We start from the raw sequence: 21,451 nt of genomic DNA, 5'->3' as shown, positions 1-21,451 counted from the left end.
AAAACAGAAAGCCCATTTTTCAAATGGACATAATAGGCAAGATTAAAAAAAAACCCACAAGTGTTTCAAAAGGAAATGCAAAGCACAATTCTTCAGAAATTAAGACAACTTCTGTTAAAACCAAGGAGGAAGGTCACACTGCATTGGTTTGGCAGAGAGGTTTTGTACCTTTCTTGAAATGAGCTGGTGATAAATGAAGTTAAATACGAATTACTGGTCTAGAGAGACACCAGCATGTTCTTGAAGGTCACCAAGGAGGTGAAAGGTATTATCATGGGTTTTCCTATACAGTTGGTAAAAATAGCAGCTTCCTTTAATTCAACTGTGCATTTCTCCTTCAGTTACTGTAAAACAAATACTGCCAGCTCCATACTGAGTGATAATGAAGAAAACAACGCAATTTCTGCTTTTTTGTTTATTTTTGCCTTTGACAAATATATGCATTATCATATCTATTGCTTCATTATACTGAACTATAATTCAGGATGCACAACTATATTTCAACTTTACTGTGCTTCAGAATATATAACAACAATTACAAAGAAGCATTACAAGAGCATTTTTTAGTAAGACACTGTTCACCAGTGCTTCTTGAACTTAAAAATGCTTTTAAAGCAACTAACACGGGAAAAACCACACACAGGTAGATCTCATTCAGAGCAGAGTTGAAGCAAAGAACTTGAATTGTTAGATTTACTGCTTTCATGGACACATTCTCCACATACCTACACACATGCAATGATTAACTGCCATAATTCAGTGCAAACAGTAATAAAAAGAAGTTAAAGTGCCTTTCTTTCGCAAGCTTCAGAAGTACATATTGAGATAACACTTTGACATGAGGCCTCCTCATGCCCAAGAAAGTACTTTGCATCCATGACATAAAGCATTTGAAGTGTGAATTTTCTGCTTGAACATACTTGCATAAGCAATTCACATGTGAATTATTTACACACACACACACACCTGAGTACAAAAGTAACAAACTCAAGTCTAAGTCCATTAGGCATGCAAACTGCTTCGCAGATGCTCTCTGTAACTTGTAGTGAATGAGAAGGCAAAAGAGTACTTGCTAAGCACACAGTAAACTTAAAGCCTCTCTGAAAATATTTCATACCATTTGATGCTCATTGATGACAATTTGGTAGGAAATAAGCACCACGAAAGGTTGTTTCTTCATCACAGACTATGGAGCTCTCCCTACCATAATGGGGGACACCTGTGCATCCTACTGTAGGACAAAATACCCACATCCTACAAATTCAGCCTATAAATCACGCACCAGCCTTTGAAAAGTTCACAACAGATCTCAGAAATCTGAAGGACTAGTGAGAAGACCCACCATACCCAACATGACATCAAAATGAAAAAGGAAGTAGACAAACCACACTACTAAGGGAACATTCCTGCAGCCTCTGGGGGACCTGAGGCACATAGAAGCTGAGAGCTACTCATGCAGTAGGGCTGGGCTTCAGGTAAAAACTGTTTACAGTAGGGAATCTACTTTTAGCAGGGGGATTGGACTCAAAGCTCTCCAGAGGTCCCTTCCAACCTCTATGATTCTGCGATTCTCTGACTACTGGTTCATTTAACCAACAGCACATTTCTAAAATAGTCATTATTTGCTTCTTCATTTATGTTAAAAATGCATTCAAATATGCTTTCCACTGACAAGCAAAAGAAAAAAAAAAACACCTCTGAAACATGCCTACGTCCAAAAGCGTGATAACTGTAGTTTTATAAAAATAGACTATTTACTGTAACATCTATTTGCTATCCGTATGAAAGACTAAATCATCCCAAATCTCAGGAGAGCTCTCTGCTTTAGCTTCTCCAAAGGAGATGCGTTTTTCAGTGTAAACACTAGTTCTGTGAGAACAAGGATAGGGAAAAAAAGAGCGGGTGGGAGTTTTCCCTTTTCCTTGGGTTCAGTTTCACCGCCTGCTCATTGTTTACAGGCGATGCTCTACCTTTCCATTGTTTCAAACACTTCCCCCACCCCTTTTTTTCAATCCCTTAGAGGCAAGCACTTAGATAAAACAATCTGTTTTCCTCTTTGTATTTAAAGTGTGGTTGTTTAACCTTGGGTTTTGAGCCTACATCAAGATTCTGAACACTCATGTTCATCCTGCTCCCTTCCTTCACAAGACAGTAATTAAGCCTCTGCAAATCCTATTAGTCCAACATAATTTTCTTGTCTCCTTGTCATTCCCTCCTGCTGATTCATTGGGTTACTCTGTATTTCTTTATGAGTTTGCCTAGTCTTAACTACAATAGTAACTGATGATTCTTACACAGTTTTTTTGTCATCTCACCATACTACTCGCACTGAAGGCAAAAATGCACATTTTTGGAACGCTGCAACTCCTTCATCCTTCAACTTTACTGGAACTTTTTGGTATATTCATCTGGCCACAACAGCTTGCTATGTGTATTTCAGTGCAACAGATCAAGCATTATCCTACGGCTTTAGAATATTTCATTCTTATTAACCAGACAAAACAAAACCCACAGAACTGAAGTACTCACCATCGCAGCCCTTCTACTTTTTCATTTAAGTACCAATTACAGAAGGAACTATTGCAGCTCTTCCTATTTTTGTAAGGTGACACATTACAGAACAGGCCATCTGCCTCACAGACCTATCACCCATTCTGGTTTCCTTCCTATACATTTGTCTCAAGCATTTTATGACTTTCTGTATTGGTTTCAGAAGGGCTGAATTTCCCTTTTCTGAAAGATCCCTGTTGACTCAGTCTTGCTGTATTACTGTCTCCCAACTTCCCTTCCCCCTCCCCCAGCTTTTTTTTTTTTTTTTTTTTTTAAAGGAGAGGAGATGTGTTCTTTTTTCCCCTCCTTTTCTGAGACCAGATGTTACTTAAAACTTATATGACCTAACTCTAATTACTCAGATTTCTTACCTAAGTTAATGCTATCAGGAATTTGTCTGAAGGGCTAGGAGGGAGGGAAATAAATCCTTCCTCCACAAATTCACTGCAATTGTATGGGCTCACGTTAGCTATCAGCTCAGAGTTTCAAATTTGATATGTTTTCCTGTATATTACTTAGGGTAATTAGGAAACTATTAACAACCTTGATGTTCACTACAAAACCACATATTGCCCATACCAGGACACATAACCATGGTTTAGTTTCCTTTATGTATTACAAAGATATTCAAAACATTTTCCAGTCCAAGCTAATTTGCTTTAGGTCTAAATAAGCAATAAGTGGGGGTGGAGACAGACGAGGAAGAGACTGAATTTTTATTTTTTTTTTTTTAATCATTGCCAGCATGTCTGAGTTTAAATAATTACAAGTGCTGTAATAGAATTCAGAAAATTGCAGTCAGGTGTCTCTATTTTATTCTTCAGTAGGCAGGCAATCAAAACTGAGGGAACCTGTGAAAGCACACACAGCTTAGATCCTCTTTCCAGATCAGTAATTCTCAAGTCCAACACCTTTCAATGGAGAACTACATTTTTTAGAAGTTCTTAACACTGGCAAAAATAAATTCTTCCTTCATATTCCAAGTCAAAAGAAACAACAAGTAGGAAAAACTGTACCTATAATTCTGAATGATAACTTCAAATCTTTCAGCTAACCTGAATCAGTGAGGAAAATCTTCCATTTACCATAAGCAAAAACAACAAAACAGCCTAACATACAGAACTCTAATTACATCTCTGATATTATCTGCATCGGTAATTAGTTAATGTTGAGAAAGTTGATTGCATAGATAAAACATTAAGAGACCTTGTACTATATGTAAGAAAAAAAGAGCAATGGCTCATGATTAAGCCTGCTAGAACACAATTTGATGCAAAACACAAGTCAATAGAATCAGTCTTTTTTTTTTTTTAAATTTGAACTGTAATCTAGTACAGCTTCTCACTGTATCTAGATATATTTAGGTACACTATAATTTCCAGCCCCCATACTTACATGTTTGTGAATTTTATTTAAAATACAGCAGTATTTTAATACTTAACAGTACTAATTGTAACTTCAGTCTGCCACAAGCAGAGGCCTTTCAAAATTCAGAAACATTTAAAATCAATTTTGCACTTTTTAGTCTATTCAATACAAGTCTACTTCATACAAGTGTAAATTTTGATTCAAGTTCAAATGTGAATCCAAGAAAATAATTATTTTTAAAACACCTTTATTTTTTGGCTCAGCTCACTTGTCAGATGTGCCAGACTGTTTTTACAGAGGCACAAACAGTAATGCCAGCTCTTCATGTAAATTTTTAAGTCATACATACCTCTTCCTTTAAAATCCTTATTCAGAACATTTTCTAGCATTTTAGAGGGTAAGGACTTTCTGCTTCATGCCTACCTATTCTCTGCCTCTGAGATGAGATATGTCCCCTGTTGAGCACTGTTGAGCTGCAGGAACGCGTGCCTTGGGAGGAAAACGCTTTCTTGGAAATAGCATAAGTGAGCCTGCAGGTTAAGGGACTGTCTTAAAATGCATAGGTCAACAGCTCCTTAGACTACTGGAGATACCATTGATGCTATTTTGTCAGCTACCAGCTATATTCAAGCAAAACACATAACTCACCAAAGCAGAGAGCAAAAATATTATTCTACAACTAAAGCAAAACAGAAAAGAGGAATGTCTGGTTATTTTTAAGCATGGAAGCATTTCCATGTAAGTTCTACAAGATTCCTAATACTGGCAGCTCCTATTTGTTTAAAAATGACTGAAAACAGGTACATACACATAATAAAGAGCATCCAAAGGAGGGTTACAAAGATGATGAAGAATCCAGAGGACAAGGTGCATGAGGAGCAGCTGAGGTCCCTGGGTTTGCTCAGCTCAGGGCAGAGGAGCTGAGGGGAGGCCTCATGGCAGCTGCAGCTCCTCACAGGGGGTGGAAGAGCAGCGCTGAGCTCTGCTGTCTGTGACAGCAACATTGCCTGAGGAGATGGTATGGAGCTGTGTCAGGTTTACACTAGGCATTTGGTAAAGCCTCCTTAAAGAAAGGTGCACTGCCCCCAACAACAGCTGCCCCTAGATCAACGGCTCTGCCCCAGTGTAAGCCAGCAGCTCTGAAGAGCTGCACTTCCCCAAAGCAGAGTGTGTAAAGCTCACCACATTTTCCCCCTGATTTCACCTGGCCTCTCCATTAGGCCTCCCAAAATCTGCACAGTGAATGCAGCTTGCTTTAAATGGCCTATTTGAGTGTGTGTACATGCCTGGGGGTGGTTTCATTTCGTTTGGAGCAGTTAAACTTGTCAGAAGACTTCATAAAAATCAGCTAAAGGAGACGTGCTCTTGCGTAAGACATTAGTTTAAGCATGCTGAAAACTGATGCAACATAGAAATGTGTCTTCCTTTATTATTTTTAGCATGGGGATCCACCTCCCTGCTGCCATAAGCTACACCGAGGGAATATTCAAATAATCTTCCAGTAAGTGAGCAGAAATTATGCACACTTACTGGGCAGGGTAATTACCACTGCCATTGTAACACATGTTAATTGTGCATGACCTCAGATGGTTAAACAAGCACCATCAGAGAGTAATCCACTGGACTTTCAAGGCACACAGAGTGAAAGTCAGTTTTTCTAAATACTTTACTAAAGAAGTAAAAAATAGCAGTGACAATCATAGCTATCACAGCTTCAAACAACTGGGCCTACTAACAATGGAGAACACCGAGACCAAATAGACACAGGAGGCTTGCCATCACTCATAAACCTGGCTGGAACCCACTGCAGTGCCGTTTCCCAGTTCTGGAGCAAGTGCCCATCCACTAGCCCAAATCCTGCCAACAAGCAGCCAGTCACTGCCAGCGCATTGTTTCACCTGCCTGCACCTGGAGGGAATGAGGGAGCATAGCAGCTGAGCCCCAGAGCAGAGCAACAGGTGGTGGGTACCAATCACACAGTGAGCAGGTATACCAAATGGACTTTAAATTCAGCCTCAGTACTGTTTTTAATTCTATTTTTACTTACATTTGCACTCCCACTATGCTTCCAGTTCTTCTGACGAATTTCAGATATCCCTTGTTGCAATCCACAGAAAATGTTTATTTGTTTGTTTTTTTCCCATGTTAGGCTTTTTGCGCCCTTCATAAGTGAAGTTTATTCTTTTGTTCTACCATATTTACTAAATGCAAAATGCCAGTGGAGCTCTGGCTCCAGATCTGGTGCGTCCATACAGTGCAAAACTCCAAGAGCTCCTGCTTTACAGAACAGGCATTATTAGACAATTCCACATGTGACTATGACTACTGTGTACCAAAAAAGTTACAAGTTGCAGTTTCCAAACACAAGCAAGTAATTATTAGAGCAGCAATTACATTCACCAAAAATAACTTGGCAGACTGACTAAGGCATTTTAAAACAGCTGTATAGCTGCAAATCAATGGTTATGCAAAGGGACACATGCACCCCATGATCAACAGAACTACTTAAAAGTTAGTTGTCCTGTACAGACAGACTACAGTTACTGATTTGCATCAGGAACCTAAGGATCGCATGTGATCTTGACTAAGTCACAACAAAGACCAGATTTTCCAGTTTCATATATACATTAGTTTACACATATAACCACAGCTGGATATGCTTTAGGCAATATGTGGATGGGAATAAAATAAACAGAAAAGCATAATATTCACCGTTGCTCCTAACAAAGTAAATAATATAAATAATGTATCTTTCATTAATTTTCAAGACATACTGGGCTGCCAGTTGAAATAGCTTTTACTTTTCTTGTGTAACTGATGGGAGATTAAGAGCGAATACTTCTCAAGGCAGGGCAAACAGGCTTTTACTCAAAAAAGAATGCATTCTTTCTTGTAAGTGTTTCTGTTAGCATCAATCTGTACCTCCATCACCTTACACAATGAAAGATCATGATTTTACTTTGTGCTTCCAGCAAATTCAAGGATTTAAGAACAGAAGGTCAATGCATCTACAGTCGCCTTTAGATCTGACATGTCAGTAAGTCATATTACTACCATACACAACTGTATAAAAATCATGTGTAGAATGGACTTTTCCAGATTAATTGCAAGAACATTAAGTTAAAAATTACGAATTTAGAGAGAAAGTGTTACTTAGTTTAATCATAACCTTCCAACAAATTGTATCAACACTTAAAACAACTAATTCATGAGAACTTTCTATGGCAAAGTGTGTATTTTTTGCTCATTTCAAGGCCTCTTGTTTGGATCTCTGCCATAATTTTCTTTTGCAGGTGATGTTCTGATAATTAAAAAAAAGTGATGCCTGGTGTAAAATTGAAGTTCATTCATCACAGTATCTCATATCAAAGAGATATTCATTTAAATCATCTTCCAAATGCTTGCGTGCTTGCAAAGCCAACATACTTCTGTATCTTTTGACAATCAGAGCTCCTTGGCATAGTTAAAAGGCATGCAAACACATCTTTGGTATTGTGCAAACTTTTCTAAGTCCAACTCAAACAAAATAAAAAAGAAAAATGTACAAATAATAATGGATCTGGTGAGGTTAGCAAAATGAGTATACTTACCAAGGCACAATTTAAAGTTTACTTGAATTAAATATGGCTATGTGTATATATTTGAGATAAAGGATATGCATTGAACACAATAAGCAACAGTAAATAGAAACATCTCCACAGCAGCAACACCTTCCAAGATTTTACACTACAGAGATCCAGCTCAATACAACCAATGCATGCACCCGAATGCCTTTCTACAGCACAAGCCAAATTCTTCCCAAGCCCAACCCTATGTCAACCCCCTTTTTTCCCCCCAGTGCCCATGCTTGAGTGGCTGCACTGCTTCCATGGAGCAAGCACAGCTGCGCTCAAAGCTTCTACTCCCTGCAGTACTGCTTAGGGATAGAAATTTCCAACTCGCTAAACTAGGATTTACACTTACTATCCTAGTAAGTACTAGTCATAAAACAATGGATTGCTGTGGTCAATTTGTGGGAAAGAGAAGGGGGATAGAGAGGGAGAGATGTCAAGGAAGGAGAGCAGGAATGTGGGTGTACAACTCTTGCATCTGACAATGCAGGGCCATACAGAACCATCACACAGAGCTGCTGGCTGAGCCCTGCAGCCCCTCAACACTAACTTTCCTCCACGCAGCACTATCCTCACTTAACAGCCACATTCCTCACATTCACACTGTGGGAAGAGCTCTGAGACCTCACTGATATCAATGGCTCTGAGACGGAAACGTATTCTCCCATCCTCGTTTGTTCCCTAGCAAGTTCCCTGCTCAATTCCAGCTACGACTTCCTTACACCCACTGTCGGTGTCTGGCTATACAGAAAGCCATTCTCTGGCAAAATGGAAACGCCACTAATTACCTATTTCACAGTTCAGATGAGCCGAAGCGTTTCAAGACAGTCACCCTCACGGACCTCGAGGATATTCAAATCACACCCTAGTTCACTTTCAGATGAAGAATAATTCGCAAAGCAGAATTCCAACTATGATTTGTCATCAGCACTGGAAAAGAATATCCCAAATCACAAAAAAGTACATAAAAATGACTTAAAGACATGGCTGATTTTAAAGTAGGGTTGAAAAACTAAAAACAGTTGCAATGTGTTCACCTGACACTCCGCTTCGACTGTCATCTATTTTCCTTCAAACCAGTTCTTTTCTCCTCCACCAAGCCACCCATAAAAGTCCTCCACACTCAACCACTGCAATAAAACTCAAATTTAAAAAAAAAAAAAACCCAGTTCATACCAAAGAAATGAAAACTGCAATTCTCCATTTCATTTCATTGTAGTTAGTACTTAGAATGTACTGCTTTCATCATGGATATAGATAAAAAAATATCTATAAAAAATATATAATTTATATATATAATTTTTAATTATAAAAATAATTATATAAATTAAATATAAATATAAAAATAATTATATAAATACAAAAAATTATAAAAATAATAATTTTAATTATAAAAATATAATAATTTTAAAAAGAGATCATTAATCTGCTGGAGTCTGTCCTTCCCAAAATCAAATGCTTCTTAAAATCACTGATGTATTTTAAACAACTACAATACAAATCATTTGTTCTGTTGTTCAGATTTTCATTTATCTGCTTATCAAATATGCATTTGTGAAGCATAAGGATCAAATGATCATTTTTACATAATACATAAGTCATTTTTAAAAGTTACGTGAAAAACTAGCTGGGCTATTGGGCTCCACATGGTGGTTAGTGGTTCTGGTTTAATGGTCTTGGCAGTAGCTGTTTTCAAGCAGTGTTCCCCACAGGTCAGTAGGGAGGTCAGTACCACTTCATCTATCCATTGGGGTGAATGCACCCTCATCCTGCATGTGGAGGGCACCAACCTGAGGCAGGACTGAAATGGTAGAGAGGGCTGCCCCTCACCAGCATCAGGACTGGCTAGAAGACTGGATTGACAGCAGCATCATAAAATGCAGCAAACAAATGCAGAACTCTGCAACACCAGGATAACCTTAAACTGCAGCACAGACTGAGATGACCGAGGAAAGGAGCCGGGGATCCAGGCAGACAAACAGCACGGAACCACCAGGGCATCTTTCTGTCATCAATGTTGACCACACACTGGGTTATGTGAGCAAAAGTGCAGCCAGAAGGCTAGCAGAAATAATTACTCCTTTCTGGGTGACAGCTAGACACATCCAAATTAGGAGACTGACCAACTGGAGAGAGTCTAGGGAGGGATCATTAAGACCAAAAGCAGGCTGCAGCACATACGTGTGATCTCAGACAGCAAAAACTGAACTTGTTCAGCCTATGGAAAAGTCAAATGGGGATGCAATTGTACTCTTTGTAGCCTTTGCCACCGCTTAGTGAAGACCAAAACATCCAACTCTGCTCAGAAGCGCTTGGTGAAGTGGCATGCATGAAGGAAACATCCCAAGTTGCAAAACAGGAGCTCCAACTTAGCAATTTGTTTTAGTGCTAAACCTCTCCTAATGCAGACCGGTTTTTTTTCCTTCCCATCCGTACCAGTTAAAACATTTCCAACCTTGGAGAAGTTCAAAATTCAGATTCCAAATAAGACAATCAGACCCTGAGGGCAATACTGCTGGGGGAGGGGGATGTTGGACCAGATGACCTCCAGAGGTTCCATCCTACAATTTTCAGTAATTCCATAATCTATTCTTGGAGATCATACTCGGTATAGGATTACAAATGTAATATACCAACAAATCAAAATATAGTGCCAGCCAGAAGGCAGAAATAGAAGATCCATTCTATGGTCTTCTGATACATTCTTGTCAGCAGATGCTCTAAAAGGTTGGGTCATCTCTCAGTGCTCATTCTTACAGGAAAAGGCAAGACAAAAAATAATAAATATCCAGAAATACACAGTGTTTTTCTGACATCTGTACACAAGAACATCCACACAACATACAGCAGATGATACAGATTTTCATCAGTGAAAACTGATTACCCCTGAGCAACAGACAGAGGTAGCCAAGAAGCTAATAGTACAAACTTATCAGTGAATAACCACATGGGACAAAAGATGAGCAATCTGAAATGGAAATTTTCTAAGATGCTCTCTGATATTCTACTCCCACTAGGCCACACTCTGAAGTCACAACTCCATGACTGGTTTACAACATTTCAACAAATCCTGAAGTATATTAAGGGCTGCTTCAAAAGTAATGTCTCCTATTTTATTATGCTTGCCCGTGCCACCAGAGGTAGATGGTGGAGGTATGGCAGTAGAAGTTGAACCTTCCCACCAATATTACATTAAACGTTGCTGCTATGAGACAGATGGCAGCAGAGAGACAGTATGGCACAATGGCATCTGATGTGGAAGAGCACATGAAGCAAAGGTGTGTCACTGAATTCCTCCATGTGGAAAAAAATGGCACCCTCTGACATTCATTGGTGCTTTCTGAACGTTTATGGAAACCAAACAGTGGGTGTGAGCACAGTGAGGTGGGGGGTAGTGCACTTCAGCAGCGGTCACAGTGGGGCACCTCTACTGGTGCACATTATTACAGTCACAGCATACAGGCTCTTGTTCATCACTGGTGAAAATGTATAGCTAATGGTGATGACTGTGTTGAAAAAGAGTGTTTTGTAACTGAAAATTTGCTCTATCAGAGTGTTATGGTGGTCTTCATTTCTGCTGCAGTTTCCATGGAAATAAACAGAAGGCATTACTTTCAGAGCAACATACGTACATATGCATCACCCAATTTCTCTCTGTGGAGAGAAATTCGTTGTAGAACATCCAACTTCATTATGAAACAAACAGATAAACTTACGGAAATAGAAGCATATGATGGCTAGCCAAAGTCACTATAAGATCTATAGAACAATCCAGGGAAAACAGATTTTCTGTAATAGAGCTGACGCAACAAACTTTGCTCCAATATAAATGTCTGCCTAGTGTCTCAAAAAGGCAGTATTGCTGCATTTCTGAATTGATTGATGCTGATCAACAGAACTTCACCAATGAGAGAGGAACAGCACAGATTTATATTTGATATTAGACCTGCTGTGATTCTGTTGTGTGTACCAAAAAAAGTTTCATTAAAGTTTACTGTGACAACTTCAGTTTATGGTGACAGACAGTCCTCACTTCAGAAAGCCTGCTAAGGAGGAGAGGGGAAAATTTTGTTTCAGTGTGTGATAGCTTAAACCTGGAGCAGATGGAAGCATACTAAGCTTTTAAACAATGTGAGCTATTCTATTCTATATGTAAAATACAACAGTAATTACTACTTTTTGATATAAATATAATGAACATACTCCATGTTTGAAGTCCATGCTAGCTTTAGGAGACTAACTGAAATTTACTATTCAGTTTGAAACCTGTCTATAATTCACATTTCCTAGCAAGGTGAAATAAGGAACAGTAACTGCACAGGTGAAAAACCAAGGAACCACTAAACTCTTTTGATAGGTCCTTCAAATGGTTTATATCTGTTACACACAGGTTACAACAACTAAATACAAATGTAAACCCAGCTGTAAAGGAGAATTCATAAGCATTTAGCATGCCAGATATTTAATCCAACCATAAAAAGGTGAAGTTCAGCACAGAGTTTCCCTTTTCTTAAAAATGTTGAGAGAGATAATAGAATTCTGAATGAAGAACTGAGACTTGCTTGTTTCCTCACTGATCTCACAATGACCAATAAAGAAGTTCACTTCAGGGTCAGTGATGATCTTCAAGATATCAAGAAGTAAGGAGGACAGTCAGTAACAGGATTTTTGTATATACAAAAGCATACACAGACTCAGCTCTTCCTATCCCATGATTACGTGGGTACACCTCACTTAGGCTAATAAGAATGCTATTTTCATGTAAGAACTACTATTTTGAGTTTTCTTCAGTTGTCACTTACAGATGGCAAATTTCAGGTGGTTTCAGCACTGTTAAGCAAAGAGTTCAATTTATCCTTCCTCTGGAAGGAAGGCAAGCTTGTCCAGTACTAGGACTCTCACAAAAATCCTAGAATCACCAAGGTTAGAAAAGACCTTCAAGATCACCCAGTCCAACCACCTGCCTACCATCAGTATTTCCCCACTAAACAACATCCCTTAGTACAACCCAAATACCAAAAAATATTTACCTCCACAGTAATATTGCTTAAAGTTGTGGTCATTTACAAAAAAAATGAAGTGCACAAACAAATTGAGGATGCTGAGGCAAGCATGCGTGGGTAAAAGTCATTGTAGAAGTTAAAATATTGATGATTTATGCAGTATCTTCCACTATTACGAAGATTCCTTGTATCACAGGCAGAAATGCCACATCTTCTACAACATCTGGTCAAATGGGTTCCATGGAATGTATTGAATTAGTACTGCTGGAATAGTATCAAAAACATAGGAAAGATGTTAAGTGTTAAATTCCTTATCATCCTTGCGGAGTTGCACTTACACTTCACTTTCACTTACACTTCAAGCATACATTACGTTCATGCAAAGCAAAACCACTTACACCGGTCACGTCAGTAACATGCAAACACACATTAGTCCCAGCAGGTTTTGCTATCTCCTCAATTGCAAAGGAATAAAACCACAAATAATTCAACCAACACACGTCTGCAAATTGGCTAAAAAGCAAATAACAAGACCTACATGCACAGATGTAAGGAGAGAAAAATAGAACACTGAAACCCTTAGAGCAAGTGTGGCAGAGCTTGATCGGTGACTGAAGATGCCAACGCTTATCAGTATCTAATTCTTGCCTGTTGGCTTGTAAAGTGTCATTTACAAAAACGCATTCTGAATGAATGAGAGGCACTTCATGACTGAAGATAGCATGCCATCAGAAATTCAGAACTGAAATAGATACATCTTGGTTAAATCACTTGGAAAATAGAATAAAACTGAATAACCATTTAGACATTTGAAGGAAGTCTGAAGTCGCATCCAGTGACTTGGTGTAATGGTTCACTAGACTTGAAGGTCATACAGGCTAGAGGTTTACTTGTGTCTACCAGAAGCATCTAGAAAACCACATTACACAATCACACATTTGTCACTCAAGTTACTCTTATCTGGACAACCAGAGAGCACCACAAGAAGTAGGTGAAACTAATCCAGCTAAGGAAACAAAATCAGAGCCATTTCACACTATGCTTCCATAAATATAAATCCCATATGGCAATTGCACTACTAAAATTTGGTGCTTTTAACTTGATGCTTTAGGATTGTAAGCTGAGAGCACCTGCTTTTGTGTGTAACTTGTAAGCAGCTGCAACTCCTTTTGTGAGCAGTTTTACTGAGTTTTTCCAGCAACATTTTCGCAGATTCAGGACCATGCCTAACAGTTTCCTCTTCAGAAATCTCAAGCTAAAAATTTCAAACACTTTTACAAAAAGAGCAAAGAAATCAAAAGGTATTTTTTCAGACGTTGTAATACCTTCATTTATAAATATGCTTGTGCAAAAAGCCATAACAATCTTTTTTTTTTTTTAAAAAAAAGCAAACTTGAGGAACTTCTCTACAAAGAAATTAACTTCATCACATTCAGGTATGTCATTCAACAGTGGGAGAAAATATATCATTTCAAATACTGTAGATTTTTATGCAAATGTGTTTCAGCACATTTAGTTACTGCAATTGCTTGTGGCAACCCAGGCTAAGAAATGAGACCACACAATGCTCACACAGTATCAGAATTACTACATATTAAAAATTCCATTCTCATGAAGCAGCTTTTCCTATGTAGAAGACACTATAGGTCACCTGTTTGTAATAATATTTGGTATTTCTGTAATTAAAAATCCCAGTCACCTCTGCCACTTCCCTTTACGTATTCAAATGTGATCATGCATCCCTAATTTTTTTCTTATTTTGCACAGACCAGTGTATTTAATCTATTCTATGTTTAAGCATTTAACTCAGAGATACAGTGCTGTCTGTTGTATTCTGTTAACCCACATTCACCAAGAGGAGGTATCTGCACCTCCTATCATAGCATCACCCTTCTTTTTTCCAAATTTTAATTCCTCCTAGTGATTTAATTCCTCATTTAGCAGCTGGCAACGCTGCCCATGGCAGAGGGGTTGGAACTAGATGGTCCCACTTCCATCCCAAGTCATTCTGTGATTCTATAGCTCCAGGAAATTACTGCCATATGGGCCTGTGCTCTTCATGCCCAATTTCTACCCAAAGGCAATTTCTGTGGAAACAGTGAGCACAACTGCCTCAGCCATTTTTTGTTTAAGCTGTCTGTGCATGCACTCCACGTTTCCCTTGTACTGCAATCAGAAAATCGGTGCTGACAAAACCAGTCTACACATCTCTTTTCCAAATCACGGTTCACATGAGTCTCTCCAGGAGCTGAGGAGCACACCTGCCCCACCAGCCCTACAGCCTTTGCAGAGGCACAGGCAGGCAGGTTTTCTCAGCCCGCAATGGTTTCACTCATTGCCCTTCAGCAAAATACTGTTGCCTTGTAGAATGGTCAAAACAAATACTTCTGAGGGGTTGAATCCTACCAGCATGGTAGGAAACGGGAGGCTGAGAAGTTCCCAGAGAAAAAGGAGCTGCAGGCGGGTGTGGTGGCAGTGTCTTCCTGAAGGCCTGCTGCTACTACGGAACAACCAGAGCTTAAAAAATGCTCGACAGGTATCACCAGCTCTTCAAAAACAAAACAAAAAACCACACAGCACTGTGCAGTGAACCACCATCATGTGTCAAGGCAAGTTTTCCAGGTTAACTGCTCCCCAAGCAATGCTAGAATGAATGGAACAGTTACAGGGTTTCACTTGCAAAGCAGTGCTTCCAAGAGCATCCTACAACAATGACCAATAAGCAAAGCTGAATATTGCAAAGGTTAGCTCACTCCTTGAGTCCTCAATGCAGCTCCATGGAAATACCCTCCCTTTTATACACAAGGATTTGCAAACACGTTTACATTTGCACACCCAGTGAGTGAACCAACTTTTCAAACATGGGGGCAGTTTTTAATGAAAACAACAAAACCATTTAAAATAAAAAATTCAAACCAAAAGGGAAAAAAAAGACACACAGATAAAGATGGCCACAAAGGCACATCACATTTCTGGCTATTTCTCCTGAGATGCTCCAATCAATTTACAAGTGCTGTATGTAAATAAGACAAGCATAATGAAACGCTTACGATCAGTAATCCCAGTGCACCATTCTACTAAATTTTGCTCTGCTTTTAAGCCTGGCCTCCTTCCTAGTGGCATTTCAGAAATAGCACTGTACAGTAGGATCTGTACTCCAGAAGCTATTCTACTTAGTTGCACTTTTCCATAATGGTATAAAATACAATTCTTCTTGAGAAATCAAGATGATTTCTCTCAAATCACACATATTTCTACCATCAGCTGAATATGATCTGAAAAAAAAAATAATTGCTAACATTTTATTCAAATTTACATTTATTGTAAAAAGGATTTATCATGGAACTCTTCTTTTTAATATTACGCAAAGAAAACTAATGTTCTGCAGACAAAAACAGCTAATATCTCAAAGCATGCAAAGTACATCTTCACTTAAAGACCAGTTGGAAGTCACTGGAGAAACCTTACCAAGGCTTAAATTTAAAAGGTTTTGAAGTCCTACTTTGTACTTTGCATGACTTCTGAGAAACCACTAAACAATACTGTTAGCCCTAAAAAGTAGTAAAAGCAGCATAAAGCTCTTAGCCATGGAAATGAGCTTTCCAGGTACTCTGATTCTGTAATTGTAATGGCCAAGGTTAAATTCTACACCGTCATGGAGTAAATGTAGCAAAAAACACACAGCCTTTCTTAAACTCCAGAAATTTGGCATTCAGAGCAGAAACCAACCAAGGGAGGATGAAGCTGAATAAGCAAGATAGAACCAGCACTTCTGCTGCTAGCCTGTCATCCACAGTCACACAGAGACCCCATGTGATGCTCTGACTGAAATAATCTATTGACATGGGTACAGTTAATGTTTCCTGTAACACTAAGTTATAAAATACTGTTACAACTGTTTGAGAAATAAATAAATAAAAAGGAAAATACAGATAGACACACAGAGTTAGAACTGCAGGGATTATTCCACGTTACCATGGTACATCCCAGGGCCTTATCACAAGGAATAAGCAAACAAGCACCAGTAAGGACTTGAAACCCAAGTGGGGCATTTCTCATGGGGATCAAAGATGATCAAATAGCCTAGAGCAGGAGGGCAGAAGAACTGGAATGACTACTCAAAAGCACTCCTCATGCAAGAAAATCCCACGCAATCTGAGATATAGGAACAATTGTGACTTCATCAACTGTAACGTGAAATTGCACTTTTTTCCACCATGCCAACAAGCACAGTCGCAATTATTGAGTTGGGGTATTTAACCACTGCTTTCAACAACATGAACTAATCTCACATTTCTATTTCTAAGGTTCCTTTTGTAACAAAGGGGTCTTTAAATCATCCGATAATCACAAAGTACTCCATTCTCTTTTGAGCAGGGGATCATTAAGCAAAATGATCTGGCAAGCTCTCAAAGCATGTTTCTTTCAAAAGTTGTTGCAGGGTGCACTAGTGTTGGCAGCCAGAGTCGAGGTTGCAAAACAATTCCATTATGATATTGTTTTAGAGGTTTTTTAACTTTCTCAAATATTTACCTTTTTATTTAAAAGGTTTCACATTCACTGTGGGAATACTCTTGATAAGCATCTGAATATGCTTTTTAAAAAAATGTCAAAAATAATCACACTGTAAAAACACGATCACTTAGGGACTGCATAACAATAAAGGTCTATACAATCAATCTCAGCCCAACACATCCCTGATTTGTGATAGTGCAGCTATGCAAACTATGCAGCCAAAATGTTGGGGGTGGGGAGGGAAATAAACAGGTAAATATATTAGATTTATACATCTAGACTTTTTTTTTTAATTATTTTTTGTAACATTCAGAATTATGCCAGGTTTTTTTCGTTTGTTTGGGTTCTTTAATAAAAAATTCTGAAGATATTCAGTCCAAAGTAATGAATTATAAACCATCAGTGTTCCATCTGGAGCTATTCAAAAGCACATATGGTCATATTGCTAATGTAGAAAAAAAATCTGTAATTTGATACTTATTCACCTTTCTTGTGAATAGCTGCTCCACAACATACCAGCTTTAGAATATGGTGCTCACAATCTGGTCTTGTAAATTAAAAATCAAGTTATTAAGTCATTAATTGGAGGCTACTCTCATGGAAGGTATAAATGTGACAAAACTGGAATTAAGTTAGCTCCTGTTTTATTTTAGAACACAGCAACTGAAAATCCCAGTTAAAATATGCACACATTCCAGATGAGAAAACATAACTGCCTTAATAAAGACCGCTAGCAAATAGTGATGATGAAGCAGAATAATAACATCATTAGTTGATGTTTCATTCAGAGTTTGTTTAGCTCAAGAAATGGTAAAATTTGATAATGTATCACTTTTAAGATTATAAGTGAGATTGACTACACTGTGCATAAGGCACTGGAAAGAGAAATCCGTTCTTGAAGACAGAAGCACCCAGTGTCGTCTTCTCTGAAGACAGTGTGACAATGGAAGGAGGAAAGGTGTGCATAAAAACTGAGAGGGAGAAAAAGGGTGCTAGGCTATGAAGAGAGGAACAGTGATGTCCAAAAGCATCCAACTGGCTCTCATTCGCCCCAGCTCAAGAGTTTTTCAGAACTCTAGAGGCACAATATCACCAGTACATTCATTTTCCAAATCAAGATTCTAGATTCTTTGCCCTCTCACTTCCAAGACCTGTGTCTTCCGTCCTCCAGAGACATGACAAATTTATTCTACCTGTGACCTTCTGTACAGTGGCTGCATTCATGCTGCACAATGCTGATGTTCACAATGAACAGTAATGCAACCAAGTCAAAGGCAACACTGATGCAAAGCTGGTGCTTCCTCTGTGTCTGGGCTCTGTGGAGGGCAAAATCAAGTCAACAATTATCAAAGCTCCTCAGAAAGGCTGGATGACTTCTTCAGCATGACTAAAAGGAGGTGAAAGTTATACTCTTGCCCCAAGACATGCAATAAAGTAGTTGTCAACAGCAAACCGTCTAACTCAGCAACCACAAATCATTAATTAGTCTCCTGCAGAAACCAGCCTTTTAATCCTAAGAACATTATGTTATCATACCTCCTTATATATGAGGTTGTGAGGAGCACTCACCTTGTTCATTTTCTCTGCTCTCAAACATAGCCATTAGCCAGTGTTAACAGGAAGAGGGTTTACAAGGGCTGAATAGTTTAAAAAATAATAATAATAATAATAATAATTACAATAACTCTTCTGTTCCCAAGCTAGGAGAGCCTGGCTCTCAGAAACACCTCCAGATTGGTTCCAGCTTGCCCAATGAGGCATCATACCAACAGATGAGCTTACACACTCAACAAGCAAAGTGTGCTCCTGGAGACAGGAGCATACTGTTCTTGCTTCAAGGAGGGAACATAGGCAGAACGCAACCAGAAGTCAAGTCAGTCTGGTTTGCCCTTCCAACAAATTTAGCAACATTTTCATACAGACAGGAACAATGACATACCAAAGGATGACAAATACTACATCAAAACTGAACCTTTTCTAAAAGGCTTAATATGCAGCTCCTCTCAAGGGTTCATTGAAAGGAAGCAGAAAGAAAAAAATGCAGAATTCCTGCAGAATACAAATGGTATTAACAAGACCACAATATATAGCAGAGTAAATAACTATAATTATACATAATATCTTGATAATTACAATAACTGCTCTATATGGCTTTATAGATTACCCTTCTAGATCAATAAAATAGAAAAACAGCACTGGAAAGCACCATTAAGTAAAACTGTGTTCAACTACAAAGCCAAAGATAAGTTTCCTACTAATTATGTTGATGCATATTAGGTTCAGAAAAGACTTCTTACTGATAAAGCAGACACAGAATATGCTATACAGGTGAAACAGAACATATACAGCAAGAAATCATTAACTTTAACAATACTCAACACACAAATCAGCTATAAAAGAAGCAGGGAATCTTCAGTGATCTGATGTTGCACTTCCTTCTGGGCTTCCTGTTTTAAGTACGTAATTGATGCAGTAAAAGTCCTTGGAAAAATGACTCATGTCAAACAAAGTAATCAAACCATAATGATTAACAAAGAATTTGAACACGCTTATAGTATAAAAACACTTCTCAAATGAAAGTGCTCTTAAATACTATGTTTTATTCAATGTTAAAAAAAAGGGTAGCTCTATTCTGCAGAGAAGTTGTATACTATTTCCATAGGTAAAGTCATCTTAAAACCCAGCAACTGCTCTGCAAATAAATGAACAAAAATCCAAGTAAAACAACAACAGACATGTGAACTTTGGGGAACTCTAGAAGTACTTCACAATATCAGCAAAACAATTTCTTAAATACTAAACTAACCCCAAAAACCTACTTTCAGTGCTACAGCAGTACGGCTAATGGTATTCCATTAGCATATGTAAAATTAAAGGAAGAGAAAGAAGAAAGCCATATGGCAGCTATCATCTCACTAAAGAAGAATGGTTCTTGTTAGAGGAGAACAGAAGAGAAGATCCTTATTGGACTGAGCAGTCAATGCAGTGCAGAAGCAGCCACTTTCTGCTCTAAGCTCCCTGGAAATGGCCCAACAACACGTGAAGTTCTCACAGAGTCAAAATGATTCAGTTTTCCATTTCAAAAATACTGTCAGTTAACAAAGAGCAAAAGTTAGATTGCTAAAGCCTATTCTAACAGCTGCTTCCAGGAGATGGAAAATGGCTTGTACAACACAGAAATCACCTAGTCAGCATCTGTGGAGGGCACAGGTTAGAAGAGTGACATCATGTGTCCATGACAACCAAGAGCGCAGCAGAAGAATGGGGAGCATGTTGTGCACCATCAGATTTGGACCAACAAAGACAGCAGCGCAGGACTGTACTGGAACAGCTGCCAGCATGCCACAGCAATCCCTTGGGTTCAAAGGGTGACTTTATGCCATCGCCAGCACAAAGCTGGGGGCATGCAGCCACGGAGCCAGTCAGAACAGCGACAGGAGCACAGCCACCAGCTGGAGCTGAGGAACCACCAGGTGTCATTTAGAGAGGACACAGAGAGCTTCACGATTTCCCTGCTTTTTCCCCTCACATACAAAAACAAGTCCAAAGTGTACGCTGACTTCAGGTCCCATCGCTCTCCCTAGCACAGCAGCACTACTAAGGATGACCACAGCATTTGCTTTCTTGGCTGTCAAGTGCACTACAAGGACCAGCCTCACCTCTCCCCTGCTTCTCTTGTCAGAGGATAAGAACTTAGCTGTGCAGCTGACAGCAAAAACAGTCAGGGCCCACCTCAGGAACTTTGCAGCAAAAACTTGAAGTTCAGCAGCAGTTGTCAAAAAAAAAAACCCCAAAAAACAGAACAGGAAAATATTCCCCAAGGAACAAGAATTAAAACAAAACATCCATACAGATACTAGGGGGTGGGGACAAGTAGTTCTAAAAATTGCATGGTGTTGGAAACTCTAGGTATTTATAGTGGTGAGCATGATATTATGGCAGCCCAACACAATAGGAAGAAATACGAGTTGCTCAGCAGAGCCTCATTCCGGACAGCTGCAGCCTATCAGCACCCCTGTGACACTTCTCAGAGGGCAGCTGAGGGTGGCTCCCACCGCCTCTGACTGCAGCAGGCCTTCCTTCCAGACATCTGCCAGCAGGACCCCAGCTCTGCCTCCTAGCACCTCCAGCACCAAGGTGGAGACAAGGTGGCACATGGCTGGAGGCCATCGACCAGCTGCTCCTCACACAGCTTGGAGGTGGTCAGGGATGCTATGCACACTGCAGAAAGGGGCACATCTATGTGCAAGCAAGGCTGATGACACGCAGTATGACCACTAGCATAAAATGCTCATGTCTATAGCTTTACTCCATAGAGAATGATACAGATCTAAAGTATAACCTGGCACAAGGCTGTTAGCCAGTGATCCACAGCTAAGGGTGAACAGGAGACTCTCAGGTAAC

General features: G+C 39.1%; 1 protein-coding gene across 5 annotated transcripts in view; it reads right to left on the bottom strand.

Annotated features, from left to right (window-relative positions):
* EML4 (EMAP like 4) overlaps positions 1-21,451 on the bottom strand; it is a 153,489-nt gene that overhangs the window by 117,938 nt on the left and 14,100 nt on the right. The gene's annotated exons all lie outside the window — the stretch shown is intronic.

Source organism: Gallus gallus, chromosome 3 (assembly GCF_016699485.2).
Source record: "Gallus gallus isolate bGalGal1 chromosome 3, bGalGal1.mat.broiler.GRCg7b, whole genome shotgun sequence".
Taxonomy (NCBI): domain Eukaryota; kingdom Metazoa; phylum Chordata; class Aves; order Galliformes; family Phasianidae; genus Gallus; species Gallus gallus.
This window is presented reverse-complemented; position numbering and strand designations above follow the sequence as displayed.